The sequence below is a fragment of the Meles meles genome, chromosome 4 (assembly GCF_922984935.1).
Source record: "Meles meles chromosome 4, mMelMel3.1 paternal haplotype, whole genome shotgun sequence".
In the NCBI taxonomy this organism is placed as follows: domain Eukaryota; kingdom Metazoa; phylum Chordata; class Mammalia; order Carnivora; family Mustelidae; genus Meles; species Meles meles.
In genome coordinates this window covers 101,709,351-101,722,639 of record NC_060069.1, presented here as the reverse complement: position 1 = coordinate 101,722,639, position 13,289 = coordinate 101,709,351, and the positions used below count along the sequence as shown (strand labels likewise).

Below are 13,289 nucleotides of genomic sequence, written 5' to 3'. Positions count from 1 at the left end.
AGGAGTCACACCCTTCTGGTCTCTCTGGAGACCAGCAGGCAGAAGCTCAGTGTGAGGTCAGATTCAAATTCTTGTCTCCTGTAGAGTGCTTTGGCTGAAATCTGGCCCAACACAACACATCAACCTTTCTCCTAGAATGCAAGGATTGTGCACTGGGCCAAGATATGCTGTCATCACGCAGACGTCAGTGTCTATGTCAACACCATCAGAGAGCCTCTCGTCTCTGCTCCCACCCCCAACGCACAGTCCAAGCCCTTGGTTTTCACCTTTGACCTCATCTCTCTTTTCTCAATCAATCATCTCCGCATGGTCAGAGTGCTCTTTTTCTAAAACATAAATCAGCTTAAATTTCTTCAAAGCCTCCTCAAGCCTGCCGCATCACATCCAAACTCCCTCACACAGCTCCCAAGACCCTCCACAATCTGTCTCCTACCCACTCTCCAGCCTCATCTCCCACCATGCTCCGGCCACACTGAACAGCTGTCCTCCAGAGCTGGCTGCTGCTCAACACCTCCTGACTTTGAAAATGCTCTTGTTTTTTCCCTTACACTCTCCTTTCCTTTCCCCTACACTGACTTGGTAAACTGCAATTCATTCTGTAGACTTTTAAACCCAGCTTGCAGGTAGGCACTCCTTTCTGGTTCCTCTTGTTACATCTTGTGACGCCCCCATTCCAGTGTCCACCACATGCTACAGCCTTTATTTACTATGTATCATCCCTACCAGACTGTGAGATTCTTAGCAACAGGGAGCATTTCTTATTTATCTTGGCGTTCCAGGAACCAAGCACAGTGACTAGTTTTCCATAAATGTTTGTTGACTGAAAACTGAATAAGAGCTGTGCATGATAATTAATCAAAACTAAGCCAAGCAGTAGCACTAGCTTCTATAAGCTAAGCATGGAGCCTGTTAGCAATCTAATGATGGCAGATGATCGCAGCAGTAAGGCACTTTCTGATGGTTATCACGGGGTGAAGGGAAGAGTGAGAGACAGAGGTGTGGATGGAGGAATGTCTCGTTAGCAGAGAATGTCACTGAGGCAGTGAATTTTCAGCCTTTGCAATATTGAGTTTTCCATACTGAAAGATATTCTTCTGAGAATGAATCTGAGTCTGAACTGTAGAGAGGTCTAATTTAAAATAACTTGGTTTCTCAAATAGGCTAAGTCTGTGCTACCTGCTTTAAGGCAGTGTGGCAGGATATGGAGGGCTTCTCATTGTTTCAGCTAAAGAGTAATGGGATGGAAAACTCTTGGGGGGAACATCTGGAAGCTACTCGGTTCCCAGTGAAATCTGTGTCAAATCCATATTGGGACTTTTGACTAAACGTAGTGCCTGGAAGAGAAGGCAGAATTCTGCACCTGTTGGAGAAGGCCATTGAAGAGGCACTGGGGAACTAGAAACACTGGGGAGATAATGTTCTGATCTGTTCCCAAGAAACTTTTCTTTTACCTTTGATAGGTATCTGGGGCACCACCCCTGGAGCCACCAGCTATGTCTGTGGGGCACTCGAGGACAGCAGGACTGTCACAGGCTGTGTCACCCTTGAAATAAAAGTAGCCTCAGGATTTGGAACAACCCAAGCAAGCATGAAGCCTGGCCTGGGGGCTGAGCTAAGGTTAGTGGGTATAGAAATGGGCTGTCGGCCCATTACAGGTCATTCTCTCAGCCCCATCTCTGGTTTAAAACTAGGATCTCTCTAGAAGCTGCCTGATTAATGGTTGATGTAGCATAGACTCAGTTTCACATTTTCCTATGAGCCAGAAACAGCCTTTCAATTACGTTTTTATCTCAAAGGTCTCCCCCTCGATTTCTAATCTGTGACACAGGTCTCCAGTCCCCTGTACTGCTTGTGTCTGAGGCTTGCCCTACAGTGCTGACGTCATAATAGCTGAGCCGTGCGGGCAGGAGTGCACCGTGCTGACTCATCCCTGGTGATGGGAGGATTAATGCCTTGTCTAACACGGAGCTATTATGTGAACTGTTTTTACACAAAAGAACTGTAACGAAAATGATTTGCCAGTCGGAGGACTAGAAATATGCAGCGCTGGGTAACTGAAGTAGGGATGCGGAAATAGAAAGCGGTAACCATAAGCATGCACATTGACACCCTCCAAAGCATTGACAGACCTGCTCTATCAATACAGAGAATAAGGAATAACAAGACTTGTCAGGGGCAGGGAAGATCTGCCCCTGCTGTATAAATGCATTACACACAGTCCCCGTCGTCTTTGGGGAGTTTCGCCAATCTCCTTTCTCTGTCAAATGGCTGTCACTTTGGACTTTAGCCTTACAATCCGTCCTTTGGGGGATTCTGCTCCCCTGAATATATTTGCAACTACCTTCTAGGAATGTTAGTGGAAGCCATGCACATGCAGGCAAGCCAGGGGAACCCCCTTTCTGTGCAAATGATTACCACACAAGAAATACCTCAGAGTGAGAAGTCAGCGAAGTAAGACAGATGTTGCAAATAGGGGACAGGGTTCATCAGAGAGCTTGAAGCAGCTGGGGGGATGCTGATGCTTATTTATCAGGTAAGGTGACTGCCCCTGGACCTGTAGCAGGTTTGGATGGTGTCTCATGTAGAGAGTAACTATGATTATTTGGGTTCACTGTTGCAGAATCTCTTACAAGCAGCCTGACATAAAACTTATCCAACCCATTCCATGCAGCCTGGTTTAGGCTTTAAAGAACAAATGTTCTCTCTTTTCATCTGGAATCAAGTTTTCTGTCTCTTTTTTCCCCCTCCCTTTTCAAATGACTTCTCTTCTTTTCTAAAAAAGGACAGTACCTTCCATACCCCTCTTAGCACATGTTATGTCAGATTTCTCTCTCTCTCTCTTTTTTTTTTTCTGGACTTGTGATGACAGACACGATTTTAGCCTAAATGGATCCAGCCTGATAGTTCACGCTTGTACTTCTTGAGTAAAAGGGTATTGGAAATTTGGTCCATAAATGAAAGCTCTGACCCAGAAGTTGAAATTAAAAACTATTGAACCTAGAGATGAGTGTGTAACTGAAGAAAAAATAATTGCCCATTTACTGACACTGGACCAAAAGCCCAACTGTTGAAGATATCTAGCTGAGGAATGTAAGCTCCAGGGTAGAGGAGCAGTGACTTCTGCAAACAGCAGCTGCGGCTGAGTAAAAGGCAGTCTTTATAGAAGTCCAATGACTAAGGCCCCAGTCTTTTCAGACCCCTCATGGATAGCAACTACTACCACCACCAACAGCACTGATTCCAAACCCAAAGGAAGCTAATAGGTAGCGAAGAAGTGCAGGAAACCACAACAAAGTCAACGAGAAAACGTGCCAACAAAGATGGAATTTCCCCAATGCGACACCTTCTTGAAAAGTAAAGAAACCACTTTTACTTACATAAAGAGAAGGGGCAGGCCACAGACTGATGGTCACAGAACTGGAAAAACAAAAACAAAAATAAAGAATTAAAAATAAACCCCGAGATACCACAGGGAGAAGGAAAACCAATCTAAGTTATAGACAGAACTGGTTGCTCCTGAGGATGGGCAGTAGGAGCCTGTTTTATTACCTGTAGCCCAAGGGAAAAAAAGAGATCCAGCCCCCCAAATCTTCCAAAGGTGCGACCTCCTGCTATATGACCAACACAGTATTTCCAGGCACAAGGAGTGCCAACCTCTTTCTTCGCTAACTTCATTCTGATCCAAATGGTATGGCTATTTTCTAGAGCTGTGCTCTTCAATATGGTAGCCACTATATATGCTACCTATTTACGTTAGTTAAACTTGAATAAAAAAAACGAAATGTTTAGTTCCTTTGTCACACCAGCCACATTTCAAGGGCTCAATAGCCACCTGTGTCTGGTGGCTGCCTTAGAGGCAGAACACTTCTATCACTGCATAAATATCTATTGGGCAGCACTGAGGAGAACAGGTAAACGCTTTACTGTATAGTACAGGACACATTTAAACTAATTTTGACAAAGATGAATAAAACTCTGATGATAAACTTTGGCTCTTTTAAGGGTAAATTCAGTATGCCTAATGCCCAGAAGATCCTCTGGACAGAGGTAACCTTCCACACATCGTTGCCCCTCAGCAGATGACCTGATATGACAGCCTCGTGTTGACTTGGTGAGGACTGAGGACCGTATGCCGCCTCCTCAGCCTCTTCTCTCTGGCCTAGGAGTGTCCCTTCCGACAGAATGATTTTAAATGAAAATGTCTCTCTCCCAAAACCCATCTCTAATGATGAAAACCCCAGGTTTGCGGGGAGTTGATCCTTACAGCTTTTCCTTCTGTATTTCAAATACGATAATTCTCCTTTGTAATCTTCAACTCATAAGCCAAATGAGTTATGATGAGACTGGCCTGCTTACCACTGTTTTGACAGCTTCTATTATAGAAAAATAAAACTGAAGTAACAAAAGATCCCTGAGAGATTAACAAAACAAACAGAGATACTGAGAAAACAAAGCAGGTCTCTCTACCCATACCCTACTAGGATATGCCAAGGACTTACTGTATGCTGACTGAATTTTTGCCTCTCTGACACCATGATTTTAACCACTTCATAGAAGGTCTCCAGAAATATGCAAAACAAGTCATACTAAAAGAGATCAAGTAGGGTATCTGATTATACATAGAACAAGGCTAGAGCAAACACAAATGAACCCGTCGATTAAAGAGATTTCACTTCTAAACAAGTCTTCTAGACAAGTGTACTATCATAGAGGTTCCTACAAAGGAAAAGTTTTCTCCTCATAGCTAATGTGAAAGCCTGTCTATGCACATGTCAATATGAAGGATGGTGCTTCCCTCCTTGAACAATAAGAGTTAAGGTGAAAATCTGCAGCCTGGATCATAATGTATGCTAACACAAGAGAGGCTGGGAGTCTCCAATGCTTTCACAAAATTGATGAGTTTAATGAAAACTTTAAGCAAGATAGTTAGATTATGTATGATTCATTGGAAGTACACACACACACACACACTTGAAAAATATATGAAGATTGACTAGTCTTCAAAGATTTTAAAGTTCTAAGTTTTGCTACATTCTAGTCCCTTCTACAAGCCAGGATCCTAGACCATTGCGCCAGCCTATTTTTAAAATATCCTTCCTTCCTCCCCTTCTCCCCCCTTCCCTTTTTTCCTTCCTTCCCAACTTTTTTGAGCTTGCTTTTTCCCCCAACCTTTGTGAAAAAGGAGAAAAATATAATTAGTGGTTATCTATGAAATATGCTCACTTATCATTTCTCTGTTGCATGTTATAAACCCAATAGCTCTCAATAATACATTATGCTTTTTAAAAACTACAGCATTTATGTTCTTATATCTGAGCACATAACTTTCCTTTTCAAGTTTCTAGGAGCATTTATTCATAAAAGTTTATCAGTCAAAGTTAAATTTTTGATGTGATCAAAAGAGATCGATGTAAACTGTACCCAGATTGACTAATACATCTAAGGTCTGGAATGAAGAAGAAATGTCTTTCCGGGATGTCAAGTGACACACAGACTGCCAATGACAGGAATCCAAGATGGAGAGAAAAATCACAGTGTGTATGTCACAGTCTAAGACAAATTAAAGCCAAGTTAAATTGAAGATTTTATTGGATATAATTGTCGTCTTTATATATTAATGAAAAACAATAATACCTATCCCAAATTTAATATTTAGACTAAAAATTTAATCTCAGAGTTCTTATACAATTTATAAATGTTCATAAACGTCAAAAGGCCCCTACTTCTTGATTGAATTACAATCTGCAATTTTGAGAATATGTATTAATCTACATAGGTTCATTCTTGTTCAGTTCAAATTGTTATTTTATTGATATGTATGCCCTTTCTGCCTAAGTGATATTCACCTTATATGTCTGTAAGCTGTTTTCGTCTGAAATGCAAAGAATTATCTATATAGTTTTGCATACAATGAAAAACATTTGCATTAAGCATGCTAGGCTCAAAGCATAAATATCTAGCAAGGGATACATAACTATAAAGCCCAAATGAATCAGGACCTTAAAACATGGTGGTGGAGGCAAGAGTAGAGAGGGGAAAAGGGGTGGTTTATGGTGAAGTCTAAATGTGTTCTGTGATTTCCCAGTAGAAATTATTGTATAGTATCAATCTCTAAAGAACTAAATGTATTATTAATTAAATGTATTATTAATAAAGATCAGTCAATTCTGATTTCAGTTTATGTAATGTTCAAGGGCAATGGTTTCCAACATTTTGAGGTGATACAGATCCCTGTAAGAATCCCTCCCCAAAGAAATTCCTTAAAAACACCAAATTTTCAAGAATCTTCCAGACTCCATGAAGGACATCCGTGAATTTCAGTTTAGCCACCCTTGGCCTAGGGGAGAGGGGAGAAAAAGCCCATGAAATCCCACTGCTTATCACCTCTAGGAAGCTGAACAAGTCACTGTAAGCTGGAGCCAGGAGCAAACAAAATGTATAGAAAAGAGACTAATTCTGTGGCATATATAATGGATAAAAGGAGTGTGTTCTTTATAATTTCTTTTTTAAAAAGTCCACAGAGGATTGGGAAGTGAGGTAGAGGAGTAGTGAGCAGAGAAATGAGAGGAGCTGCTATTTACTCAGCACCTTCTGTGGCTGCAGGCATCCTGCTAAGGAAATGCTTCTCAAATTTGAATGGGGCCTACCCAGGGATGGGGAGCAATGTAACAGGAATGCACCAGGCCGCGGAATACATAATCAAGACATGACTGTCTTTTTGGAGGGTCAGTTGTCCTTGTGGCTAAGTAGTTTAAACTCTTATTTGTACATATGTTTATTTATCTGATAACCATTTCTTGGATGTTATAGAAGAAATAAAAGAGCCACTGTTCTTGTCCTCATGGTATTTCTGGTTCAGTGAAACAAGTAAGAGCATATTGTGGAGTAGAATGCAGAATGTGATGTATCTGTAGGAGGAACCCTGAGACCTCCCTGAAAAGTCTCATGTGTGTCGGACTGCTTCAAGCAATGGCCTGCAGCCTGAAGACTGACTCGATCACTCGCTCTATCCTGAGGATCACCTACGTGGAAGAATTTGGAAAGCAGCATTAGCTGTAGATCATTTCATTTTGACTAGAAGAGCAAAATAGTGTTAACTTCCAATTTATTACAGAACTAGGGAGATTTGAGAAATTAGGAAACTTACCCCAAGTTCAAATCCCACAGCTGCTGGGATTTGAATAAGTTTGTGCCATTCCAAAGTCTACATATTTTTAGCCACTCAATTACGCTACATCTAGGTATTTCCCATTTTACGTTTCCCCTTGAAATCTGGGCTCATTCAGGATTTTGTAGGCTAGCTTAAGCTTCTCCTTTGGAAGGAGACAGGTTTGGCTTGATTTGTATTCTAAATATTTCACAGTGGTAAGGGAAAGCTATTATTATACCCATTTTATGGTGCGGAAGCCGAGCCACTTGCCAGCTGAGGTATCTGGCTGGGTTAAAAACGGAATCGGGTTGTCAGTCTTTCATTCCTCTTGACTGACTGAAGCCTCGGCAGCAGTACTGTCCAAGGGCTTTTTCGTACATGGGCTTCACACTGGTGGAAAAAGAGTGAGAGAAACTTTGCAAAGGGAAAATAATAGCGCAATACAAAAATGGAAAATAAGTAATCATAACTCACTCAGGAAAACTGGTTACTTTTAGCACTGTGAATAGAAAAGAGAGAGCTTATTCATCACAAATGAATCAGAAAATTAGAATGTGTCACAGCATTGATGATAGAGCTGAGGAATTTAGATGAACTGAAGTTCAACACTTATCCTTGTATCTGAAGAGGGTAAATGGTGTGACAACAGGACAGAAATGACCTCTTACATGCGCCTGTAATCTTTCCAGTCTTTTCTCTTCCACCCTCTCTCTAGAAGTTAGATGGGTTTATATCTTTGTTTTCTATGGGTAGAGGTAATATTTTAACATCCTTTTAATGTTCTAGAAGTATTGTATTAATTAATTCTTATGTGGGAGTCATTCCAAACAGCAGGATGAAGATTTTTACCTTATTGATTTTCCCAATACCTTTCTGGCTTCTGTGTTTTCAAAGGCTGAGGCACTATTGGATTTTTAGATTCACATGTCTCTCAGAAGAAGTGCCAGTTTCATAGGTTCCTGTCAATTGATATTCCATCTTCTCTATGGATACATGATTTCCTTTATCTGACAGATTCAAGAAATTTTATGCTAGATTTAATGACATTTTATGCGCCCTGAATTCAGAGGTTTTTAATTCCCTATTTTCTGTCTGGCAAAAGGTTTACAAGTTAAAGTCAGATGGAAGCGTTATTCGGAAGCACATACAGAACATGTGCAATCTCCCACTGGCTAGATTTTGGAGTCTCCCGAAGACAAGTCTCTTGAAGTATTTTCATTCCTTTTGGTCAGTCTTAAGAAGACTATAAATGCCACAAATGGTCATTCATATCTTAGGATCTGCTTTTCAAGACCATCACATTTTTGGATCCATCTTGAAAAGAATGATAAGGAAATCAATGGTGCCTTACCTCTCCTTAGTGTGCTCTGTTAAATCTGAAAAGCATGTGCCTTAAAAAAAAAAAAAAGGTGATGAAATAATGATCAATAAAAAGAGAATTCAAAAGCTAAACTTCAGCATTTAGGTCTAGGACTGTTTCTAGGTCTTTCTAGGTCTGAGACATTGCTGAAACAACGTGACCTTCCACCCCATCCCATACAAATCCTCCTGACTCTTCCTGATTCTTACAGGTATAGGACCTGAAAGATAAGAAGGAAATAAAAGCTGGAGAGCTGGGTGGGATGGCAAGGCAGGGACTGAATTTGTTTAATACATTCAGGATGATTTCTTATAGCTTCTAAAATAGACCTAACTCTGTTATGAAGGCAGTCAAGAGCCCTCTACAATCTGATCCCAACCAACCTTTCCTTCTACATCTCAAACTCCTGAAATTGTAGATTCATGGGTTTCAAACAGATTGGTATACCAGGACCTTTTATTATAGTACATTGATATCCTTTAGAGGATGCTAAAAAGGTCTGGCATTGTTATCATATGGTCCAATCAATTAGAAATATCTGGTCATAATGCTGCTCACAGACCACCACTAATGTCATTTGGCACAAAAAGGTTGAGGCTATTACAAGGGAAACTCATCCTGAGATTCCTCGGTGTGTAAACACAGAAAGTAACATGTTAGTGGTACAGAGGGCTTTGGAATAAATACAGGCACAGCAGGAGAAAGAAACATCCAGATCAGTGTGAACAGAAGGCTGTCTTTACTCAAATGGTTTCCTCAAATGTTTTTTTTTTAATTCAAAAGAAAAAATCATGACATAAAATTTATACCAAAAGCTATAAATTAAGTGGGTACTTATAACCAATGATCTGTTAGATACTAAACCAAGAAGAGAGCATAGGCACAGTATGTGTTTTAAAGACCTAGAAAGAGCTTTCTACAATACAGATTGAAAAATGTTACTTTTGTCCTTGTCACCATCCACTATTTGCTTAAGAGAATCCAAGATCTTTAACAATCTGGCCCCAATCCACCTCTCTCAGTTTTTGTTTGTTTGTTTGTTTGTTTGTTTCTGGCTCTCCCCACCGCCCCCCTACCCCCCAACACTGCTGCTTCCTTATATTCTGTGACAGGCTGTTGGTTCCTCCCTGAACATGCCTAGGACATCTTTGTCTTTGAGCCTTTGCTAACAGTTCATACTTGAATCTCCCAAGCCTAGCACAGTGTCCTAAGCACAGCATGACAACCCAACATTTGTTGAATAAATGCTGTCTGTCTATTTTAGGAGACAAAGATGATAGAAGAAAGTTGTTAAATCAGTAAATAAATAGCACAAGAGAGAGGTCAAGGAAAAGTTAATTTTAGTGCGTTTTAGGAGTGGGGGCAAGATGAGCTTTAAGATTAGGAAAACTGATGCTCTTTATTCTTGGGTCTAGCCAATGCTATGAGTCAGTTACTTTTTTGGGAACAAGTTTCAACCTCAAGGTTAAATGAACACAAATGCTCTGTCCATCAGCATATAATGAAAAATCTGTGGCTACTTCCACATCAGCACAGTGAAATTAAAATATGCAGTGTCTTTCTCAGAGGCTTCATATATGACAGAACTTTTTAAAATAGTCCCCTTTGCCATTCTTATACAGAAAGAGCCATAAAAACAAAAGTAAATGTTTAAAACACTGGGATAATTTTGCCTCAGAAAGAAAAAAACTGAGGTATATCTTGATGGTTTTATGACTATAAGAGTTGTTATAAAGAAGATAATGATCGACATTGTTGTCCTAGGGCATAATGATATTAAACTGTCCAGTGAGGAATTTAAGTTAAAACTTAAAGATGAACATCCTAAATGTGCAAGTGGTAAATAATCAAATAGATGGCTAAGAGCAGTTATGAAATTTCTATCTTCATGGCTATTTAAAAATAGGAAAGATCTTCTTCTATTTTGGATGGAATAAATGCAGCTCTGCCTCCAGTCAGGAGAGATAGATTCAATAACTTCTCTCATTGTGAGCTCTTTATGACTACAAAATCCTGTAGCATGTTGATCCTAAAAATTGTACAGAATCACAACACTGTTGAGTAAAATACATTCTACAGTTTGAAGAGGATTAGGCAATACAAAAAATCTGTAAGTCACTAAATTCACAACAGTATCTATAATGCTTACGTCTTGATTTTGCCAAGTGTATATGTCACAAATAGAATTGAGGAAAAACGTACTTGAACCTACTATAGTTTAAACATATGATTAGCTAGAGTAAAACATTCTAACAATTAATGCTTTCATGTCTAAGAAATTTAGCTGAATATTTCATAAACCTGGTATGAATATGCATATTAACTCAATCTCCAACTTAAAAAAAAAAGTTTAAAAAGACCAGAAAAATAGTATAAGAACTCACTATTATTAGTCCCAGGACTATGCTCAAAGACATCAGGAGAACCAGTGAACAAGTCCTTTTAAATGACCAAAATGGGCCCCATATGATTAAGAATGTAAATCTAATAACAACTAAGAGAAAGCTCTCACAGGGATGGCAAGTTACTGGATTTCTTATCTATTTACCTTGCAGTTTTGGAGCTCAGCAGGTGTCCATTACATACAGCACACAGGGTTAGATGAACAGTTCCAATGTCCTTGTCTGAACCAACTTCATTTAAAGCAGTTTGATACATTTCTTAAATAGAAGATGAGCCTATTCTATCTATGGCCCACATTTGGACTGGATCACTGAACTATTGCCCAACTCTTATAAGCAAAGCACTAACATGTACCAATCAACAGTCAGCCCATAGCAGAGGCATCAGGAAGGTCAAAATACACACACATAAGAAATTGGCAGTACATTATAGAAGAAAGCTATTTCTAAAGATGGACTTTGGCTACTAAAGCCTTTGAGTGTTATTCAAACTTTGTTAGTAAAAAAATCAGTCCCAATGTAACTTGTAATAATCTGATTTAAAAAAAAAAGATTGGGAGAAAGAAATATAGTTTTATATTGCAACACATTATTTTCATAAAAACATGAATCAAAGAGATCAACTATGCCAATTTCTCTATAGCTAACTTGTTATAGGATATTGTTCTAGTCTTCACTAATTACTTCTTGAGGTTGGTTATGCTATGATCAGGATTTGGAAGGACAGAGGTCTAAGACTGTTCAAAAGAAACATTTCTGTTGTTGTTGCTGTTGTTCAATATCACTACAGAAGAAAAAAAAGCATTAAGCTGACTCTGACAACGTAACTAGGATAATGGTTGCTGCATGTAGCCATTGCTTATGCTGTTTCAAATGACAGGAGTGAACTCAACAGAAAGGGTGTCAAGCTAACCAATTGCTTGAATTTTGAAAAGTTATGGTACAATAAGCAATAACATCAGTTGTTAGAATTTATAAAACTTATACCAAAACTTATGAATGCAGCAAAAGCAGTTCTGTGAGAAAAGTTCATAGTGATAAATGCCTACCTCAAGAAACAAGAAAAATCTCATATATAAAGAAAAATCTCAAATAAAAATGACCTAACTTTACACCTTAAGGAACTAGAAAAGGAAAAAACAGAGCCCAAAGTTAGTAGAAGAGAGGAAGTAACAAAGACCAAAGTAGAAACAAATGAAATAGAGACCAAAAAACTAGATCAATAAAACCAGAGATGGTTCTTCAAAAAGATAAGCAAAATTGAAAATCTTTAGTTAGATTCACCAAGAAAAAAAGACAGAGGGCTCAAATAAATAAAATCAGAAAGGAGAGAGGCGACATTAAAACTTATACCACAGAAAAACAAAGGATCTAGGTGGCTACTATGAACAATTATATGCCAACAAATTGGACAAACTAGAAAAAATGGATATATTTCTGGAAACATGCAACCTGAATCATCAAGAAATAGAAAATTCAAGCAGACCAATCACTAGTAAGGAGATTAAGTCAGTAATTTAAGAACTCCCTACATACAAAAGTCCAAGACCAGACAGTATCACTGGTGAATTCTACCAAACAGAAAGAGTTTGAACCTCTTTCAAAAAACAGAAGAAGAGGGAACATTTCCAAACTCATTTTATGAGGCCAACATTACTCTTGTGCCAAAACAAGACAAAGATACCATAAGAAAAGAAAATTATGGACCAATATCCCTGATGAATATAGACTAAAAATTCCTCAACAAAATATTAGCAAACCTAATTCAACAATAAATTAAAAGGTTTGTTCACCATAACCAGGTAGGATTTATTTCAGGGATGCAGGCATGGTTCAACATCTGCAAATCAATCAGTATGATACATCACATTAACAAAATAAAGGATAAAAATTGTAAGATCATTTCAATAGATGCAGCTGAAAACTTTACCCTCTAGGATCAGGAACAAAACAAGGATGCCCAGTTGTGCCACTTTTATTCAACACAGTACTGGAAATCCTAGCCAGAGCAATCAGTCAAGAAAAAGAAATAAAAGACAGCTATATTGGAGAGGAAAAAGTAAAACTGTCAGTATTTGCAGATGACACGATACTATATATAGAAAATCCTAAAGACCACCAGAAAACAAAACAAAACAAAACAAAAAAGTTATAACTAACAGTGAATTCAGTGAAGTTGCAGGATATAAAAATCAATACACAGAAATCAGTTGCATTTCTATATATTAACAACAAACTGTCACAGAAAGTAAGAAAATAATTCCACTTATAGTTGCATCAAAAAGAATGAAACACTCAGGAATAAATTAAACCAAGGAAGTGAAAGACCTGTACACTGAAAACTAGAAGATATGGATGAAAGAAACTGAAGACACAA

The 13,289-nt window shown here is 38.7% G+C and overlaps 1 protein-coding gene across 11 annotated transcripts in view; it reads right to left on the bottom strand.

Annotated features, from left to right (window-relative positions):
• ZBTB20 (zinc finger and BTB domain containing 20) overlaps positions 1 to 13,289 on the bottom strand; it is an 813,196-nt gene that overhangs the window by 180,795 nt on the left and 619,112 nt on the right. For 6 of the 11 annotated variants that reach the window (XM_046003199.1, XM_046003196.1, XM_046003198.1 and 3 more), the window contains 2 exons: positions 8,502 to 8,541; positions 3,378 to 3,417 (listed from right to left, as the gene is read on the bottom strand). The gene's annotated coding sequence lies outside the window, so the exon portion shown is untranslated. The remainder of the gene's footprint in view (positions 1 to 3,377; positions 3,418 to 8,501; positions 8,542 to 13,289) is intronic. The other 5 variants (XM_046003203.1, XM_046003197.1, XM_046003204.1 and 2 more) reach the window with 1 other exon arrangement.